Source organism: Oncorhynchus masou, chromosome 22 (assembly GCF_036934945.1).
Source record: "Oncorhynchus masou masou isolate Uvic2021 chromosome 22, UVic_Omas_1.1, whole genome shotgun sequence".
Classification (NCBI taxonomy): domain Eukaryota; kingdom Metazoa; phylum Chordata; class Actinopteri; order Salmoniformes; family Salmonidae; genus Oncorhynchus; species Oncorhynchus masou.
In genome coordinates, this window is record NC_088233.1 from 4279945 (window position 1) to 4287427 (window position 7483).

The 7483-nt window shown below is 47.7% G+C and overlaps 1 pseudogene; it reads right to left on the minus strand.

Annotated features, from left to right (window-relative positions):
- LOC135508912 (caprin-1-like) overlaps positions 1-7483 on the minus strand; it is a 107735-nt pseudogene that overhangs the window by 71758 nt on the left and 28494 nt on the right.

Consider the following 7483-nt stretch of genomic DNA (forward strand, 5'->3'; position numbering starts at 1 on the left):
CACTCTATATCTGAACCAGTCAACCAGCTAGGAGCCCAATGCTCTATATCTGTCCCATAGTCAACCAGCTAGGAGCCCAAGGCTCTATATCTGTCCCACAGTCAACCAGCTAGGAGCCCAATGCTCTATATCTGTCCCATAGTCAACCAGCTAGGAGCCCAAGGCTCTATATCTGTCCCACAGTCAACCAGCTAGGAGCCCAAGGCTCTATATCTGTCCCACAGTCAACCAGCTAGGAGACCAAGGCTCTATATCTGTCCCACAGTCAACCAGCTAGGAGCCCAAGGCTCTATATCTGTCCCACAGTCAACCAGCTAGGAGCCCAAGGCTCTATATCTGTCCCACAGTCAACCAGCTAGGAGCCCAATGCTCTATATCTGAACCAGTCATCCAGCTAGGAGCCCAATGCTCTATATCTGTCCCACAGTCAACCAGCTAGGAGCCCAATGCTCTATATCTGTCCCACAGTCAACCAGCTAGGAGCCCAAGGCTCTATATCTGTCCCACAGTCAACCAGCTAGGAGCCAAAGGCTCTATATCTGTCCCACAGTCAACCAGCTAGGAGCCCAATGCTCTATATCTGTCCCACAGTCAACCAGCTAGGAGCCCAATGCTCTATATCTGTCCCACAGTCAACCAGCTAGGAGCCCAATGCTCTATATCTGTCCCACAGTCAACCAGCTAGGAGCCCAAGGCTCTATATCTGTCCCACAGTCAACCAGCTAGGAGCCCAAGGCTCTATATCTGTCCCACAGTCAACCAGCTAGGAGCCCAAGGCTCTATATCTGTCCCACAGTCAACCAGCTAGGAGCCCAACACTCTATATCTGTCCCACAGTCAACCAGCTAGGAGCCCAGGGCTCTATATCTGTCCCACAGTCAACCAGCTAGGAGCCCAATGCTCTATATCTGTCCCACAGTCAACCAGCTAGGAGCCCAAGGCTCTATATCTGTCCCACAGTCAACCAGCTAGGAGCCCAACACTCTATATCTGTCCCACAGTCAACCAGCTAGGAGCCCAGGGCTCTATATCTGTCCCACAGTCAACCAGCTAGGAGCCCAACACTCTATATCTGTCCCACAGTCAACCAGCTAGGAGCCCAGGGCTCTATATCTGAACCAGTCAACCAGCTAGGAGCCCAATGCTCTATATCTGTCCCACAGTCAACCAGCTAGGAGCCCAATGCTCTATATCTGTCCCACAGTCAACCAGCTAGGAGCCCAAGGCTCTATATCTGTCCCACAGTCAACCAGCTAGGAGCCCAATGCTCTATATCTGTCCCACAGTCAACCAGCTAGGAGCCCAAGGCTCTATATCTGTCCCACAGTCAACCAGCTAGGAGCCCAAGGCTCTATATCTGACCCACAGTCAACCAGCTAGGAGCCCAAGGCTCTATATCTGTCCTACAGTCAACCAGCTAGGAGCCCAATGCTCTATATCTGTCCCACAGTCAACCAGCTAGGAGCCCAAGGCTCTATATCTGTCCCACAGTCAACCAGCTAGGAGCCCAATGCTCTATATCTGTCCCACAGTCAACCAGCTAGGAGCCCAATGCTCTATATCTGTCCCACAGTCAACCAGCTAGGAGCCCAATGCTCTATATCTGTCCCACAGTCAACCAGCTAGGAGCCCAAGGCTCTATATCTGTCCCACAGTCAACCAGCTAGGAGCCCAAGGCTCTATATCTGTCCCACAGTCAACCAGCTAGGAGCCCAACACTCTATATCTGAACCAGTCAACCAGCTAGGAGCCCAATGCTCTATATCTGTCCCATAGTCAACCAGCTAGGAGCCCAAGGCTCTATATCTGTCCCACAGTCAACCAGCTAGGAGCCCAATGCTCTATATCTGTCCCATAGTCAACCAGCTAGGAGCCCAAGGCTCTATATCTGTCCCACAGTCAACCAGCTAGGAGCCCAAGGCTCTATATCTGTCCCACAGTCAACCAGCTAGGAGACCAAGGCTCTATATCTGTCCCACAGTCAACCAGCTAGGAGCCCAAGGCTCTATATCTGTCCCACAGTCAACCAGCTAGGAGCCCAAAGCTCTATATCTGTCCCACAGTCAACCAGCTAGGAGCCCAATGCTCTATATCTGAACCAGTCATCCAGCTAGGAGCCCAAGGCTCTATATCTGTCCCACAGTCAACCAGCTAGGAGCCAAAGGCTCTATATCTGTCCCACAGTCAACCAGCTAGGAGCCCAACGCTCTAGATCTGAACCAGTCAACCAGCTAGGAGCCCAACACTCTATATCTGAACCAGTCAACCAGCTAGGAGCCCAGGGCTCTATATCTGAACCAGTCAACCAGCTAGGAGCCCAAAGCTCTATATCTGTCCCACAGTCAACCAGCTAGGAGCCCAAGGCTCTATATCTGTCCCACAGTCAACCAGCTAGGAGCCCAAGGCTCTATATCTGTCCCACAGTCAACCAGCTAGGAGCCCAAGGCTCTATATCTGTCCCACAGTCAACCAGCTAGGAGCCCAATGCTCTATATCTGTCCCACAGTCAACCAGCTAGGAGCCCAATGCTCTATATCTGTCCCACAGTCAACCAGCTAGGAGCCCAAGGCTCTATATCTGTCCCACAGTCAACCAGCTAGGAGCCCAAGGCTCTATATCTGTCCCACAGTCAACCAGCTAGGAGCCCAATGCTCTATATCTGTCCCACAGTCAACCAGCTAGGAGCCCAAGGCTCTATATCTGTCCCACAGTCAACCAGCTAGGAGCCCAAGGCTCTATATCTGTCCCACAGTCAACCAGCTAGGAGCCCAACACTCTATATCTGAACCAGTCAACCAGCTAGGAGCCCAATGCTCTATATCTGTCCCACAGTCAACCAGCTAGGAGCCCAAGGCTCTATATCTGTCCCACAGTCAACCAGCTAGGAGCCCAAGGCTCTATATCTGTCCCACAGTCAACCAGCTAGGAGCCCAAGGCTCTATATCTGTCCCACAGTCAACCAGCTAGGAGCCCAAGGCTCTATATCTGTCCCACAGTCAACCAGCTAAGAGCCCAATGCTCTATATCTGAACCAGTCATCCAGCTAGGAGCCCAATGCTCTATATCTGTCCCACAGTCAACCAGCTAGGAGCCCAATGCTCTATATCTGAACCAGTCATCCAGCTAGGAGCCCAATGCTCTATATCTGTCCCACAGTCAACCAGCTAGGAGCCCAATGCTCTATATCTGTCCCACAGTCAACCAGCTAGGAGCCCAAGGCTCTATATCTGTCCCACAGTCAACCAGCTAGGAGCCCAAGGCTCTATATCTGTCCCACAGTCAACCAGCTAGGAGCCCAACGCTCTATATCTGAACCAGTCAACCAGCTAGGAGCCCAACACTCTATATCTGAACCAGTCAACCAGCTAGGAGCCCAAGGCTCTATATCTGAACCAGTCAACCAGCTAGGAGCCCAAGGCTCTATATCTATCCCACAGTCAACCAGCTAGGAGCCCAAGGCTCTATATCTGTCCCACAGTCAACCAGCTCGGAACCCAACACTCTATATCTGAACCAGTCAACCAGCTAGGAGCCCAGGGCTCTATATCTGAACCAGTCAACCAGCTAGGAGCCCAAAGCTCTATATCTGTCCCACAGTCAACCAGCTAGGAGCCCAAGGCTCTATATCTGTCCCACAGTCAACCAGCTAGGAGCCCAACACTCTATATCTGTCCCACAGTCAACCAGCTAGGAGCCCAAAGTTCTATATCTGTCCCACAGTCAACCAGCTAGGAGCCCAAGGCTCTATATCTGAACCAGTCAACCAGCTAGGAGCCCAAAGCTCTATATCTGTCCCACAGTCAACCAGCTAGGAGCCCAAGGCTCTATATCTGTCCCACAGTCAACCGGCTAGGAGCCCAATGCTCTATATCTGTCCCACAGTCAACCAGCTAGGAGCCCAACACTCTATATCTGTCCCACAGTCAACCAGCTTGGAGCCCAAAGTTCTATATCTGTCCCACAGTCAACCAGCTAGGAGCCCAAGGCTCTATATCTGAACCAGTCAACCAGCTAGGAGCCCAAAGTTCTATATCTGTCCCACAGTCAACCAGCTAGGAGCCCAAGGCTCTATATCTGAACCAGTCAACCAGCTAGGAGCCCAAAGCTCTATATCTGTCCCACAGTCAACCAGCTAGGAGCCCAACACTCTATATCTGTCCCACAGTCAACCAGCTTGGAGCCCAAAGTTCTATATCTGTCCCACAGTCAACCAGCTAGGAGCACAATGCTTCTTATGTGTACTAGGGACGGGCACGATTAAATCTAATATCTGGATATTGGAATGGACATTTGTATTGATTTGAGCCATTTTTCCCCCTTTGTTAAAAAGGCAGTTTATGTCTAAATTATCCTTGGTGACATTTTTACCTACAAGGATATACCATGACATTTTAAATTCTCAAATTTAATAAAACAAAAACTTTTGAATTGGAGATTTAATGACTCCAACCTAAGTGTATGTAAACTTCCAACTTCAACTGTAGGCATGCATGTCATCTACCTACGTTATACAGGTACAGTGCCTTGCGAAAGTATTCGGCCCCCTTGAACTTTGCGACCTTTTGCCACATTTCAGGCTTCAAACATAAAGATATAAAACTCTATGTTTTTGTGAAGAATCAACAAGAAGTGGGACACAATCATGAAGTGGAACGACATTTATTGGATATTTCAAACTTTTTTAACAAATCAAAAACTGAAAAATTGGGCGTGCAAAATTATTTTATGTTTGAAGCCTGAAATGTGGTAAAAGGTCGCAAAGTTCAAGGGGGCCGAATACTTTCGCAAGGCACTGTATGTAGGTCATCTACCTACGTTATACAGGTACGGAGGTCATCTACCTACGTTATACAGGTACGGAGGTCATCTACCTACGTTATACAGGTACGGAGGTCATCTACCTACGTTATACAGGTACGGAGGTCATCTACCTACGTTATACAGGTACGGAGGTCATCTACCTACGTTATACAGGTATGTAGGTCATCTACCTACGTTATACAGGTATGTAGGTCATCTACCTACGTTATACAGGTCATCTACCTACGTTATACAGGTATGTAGGTCATCTACCTACGTTATACAGGTATGGAGGTCATCTACCTACGTTATACAGGTATGTAGGTCATCTACCTACGTTATACAGGTATGGAGGTCATCTACCTACGTTACACAGGTATGGAGGTCATCTACCTACGTTACACAGGTATGGAGGTCATCTACCTACGTTATACAGGTACGGAGGTCATCTACCTACGTTATACAGGTACGGAGGTCATCTACCTACGTTATACAGGTACGGAGGTCATCTACCTACGTTATACGGGTATGGAGGTCATCTACCTACGTTACACAGGTATGTAGGTCATCTACCTATGTTATACAGGTATGGAGGTCATCTACCTACATTATACAGGTATGTACGTCAACTTTGACATTGGTTTTGCACATCAGTGTTTAACCTACACATCGTGCCGATGCAGATGCTGGCATTTTTTAGCTAATATCGTCCGATTCCGATATGTTCTCCGATATATCGTTCGTCCCTAAAATACAAGTGAATCTGGATGACAACAACGTTGTTTGATTGAAACATTAAGGCTATTTTTCATAAAGAAGTTAAAACCTGCTTTACGTTCTGTTTCCATGCCACGACACTAACGAGTATCTTGATATTTTCATAGCCCTAATTTTAAAAAGATCTTTGCACTATCCCGCAGTCTTTTAGTAAACATCAGATTTTCTGTTGTCTTTTACAGTTGAATATGCGATAGTCTGTATGCCCTTTGCTGCAAAATAAATTGCCTCGAGTACATGAAAGTTCTCAATTTGAAAAGCTCAGCTTCTTTACCTGCACGGAGTTGTAAGGGCCCTGCATCTGTCACCAGTCAGAGATAATGCCTAGTCTTTAGCGCTGCGGGAAAACAGTCTTAAATAGAGTTGTTGTTTAAATCCTCACCTGCATGAAGTTGTAAGGGCCCTGCATCTGTGACAAGAGGTTCTGGACCTCCTGCTTCCTGACCACCTGGTCTGCAGGGGGTGTGCCTGGGGGCGTGGCCATGTTTGTGGATTGGGCCTCTGTGGCGATAGGGGGAGGGGCTGACTGTACAGGCTGTTGCAGGATGGTACTCACCACCTGAAAGAAAGAAAAAAATTGGGGGGAAAGTATGGTCAGTGGTTGTCATGGAAACCCGGGAGGACCTGGGGTTGAAAATCTCCGGATACTTTCCCGCAAAACTTTCCCCTTTAAAAAAAAAAAAATGTTTAAGGGCATTATGGGAACGTTTATTTTACGTTTTTTTTTTTTTAGAATGTTGCAACCCTAAACTGGCTTTACAACCAGAGTTGGTTACTTTCTAAATGTAATCCATTAGTTGTAATCAGTTAAACCTTTTACCCAAACTAAAGTAATCGGAATAGTTTACTTTCCCCTTAAAAAAAGGCATTAGAAGACAAACAATATTTCCATTTTTTTTGCAGGATAAATCAATGTTTACATAGCTGGCCATAAATCAATGCATTTTACTTTGTGTTGGTCATGTCAGATTCAGGCATTTAATTTAATACTCGTGGGGCTTCAAAAATTGGAAATACATTAGGGAAAACAGTGTTAGACCTGAGCATAACCCACAAACTAAGAAATCACTAGCCTAATCTGTCCATTGTGATTTCGTCGTCATGGAGGACTGATTGGGCTCACTGCTTCGTGTTGAAAAATAAATGCTGCTCTCGTGGAATTGCATGCTTTGTGCAATACCGAAAAGTGCTATTTGCGTGTGAAAAATGTAATTGTTGTTCCACCACTTTCTCCCTTCTCAAACTTTCGAAGTTCCAGTAGTTTTTCCCAGTCACAGCTCATGAAGTACGCTTCATCACCCCCGTCTCCATGGCTTCTCACCTTAACGTTACCTCTTCGTTATCGTTCAGGGGACGTGCTGCTGTAACTAGTAAATTGGTCGTCTCTTCAGTCGAGTGCTGCGTTGCATTCTGTTATGTAAACGACTGACTGAGCGTTGGATACACCAGCCAGTAGTGCGCCAAACGCGCATCACTCGCTCGCTTACAGCCAGTAGTGCGCCAAACGCGCATCACTCGCTCGCTTACAGCCAGTAGTGCGCCAAACGCGCATCACTCGCTCGCTTACAGCCAGTAGTGCGCCAAACGCGCATCACTCGCTCGCTTACAGCCAGTAGTGATCTACCCCCCCCCCCAAAAAAAACACTTCATCGGATCTACACGAATCACGTAGGCCATCTGTTTTGGATTCAAAACGGCGAATTTCGCCGAAACGCGACTAATTGCATCCCTGCTGCGGTCATCCTAACATCCAAGCCGTTTATTCAAGCTGGATCATCTTCGGATGCCGACAGCAGTCGCACCATTGGAAGACATATCTTGGACTGTCGTTCACAAAAGCGCATTCCTGCCATTTTCCCGCGATCCAAATGTATTTGGTGTCATCAGTTTCCCCGAGCTTGTCAGA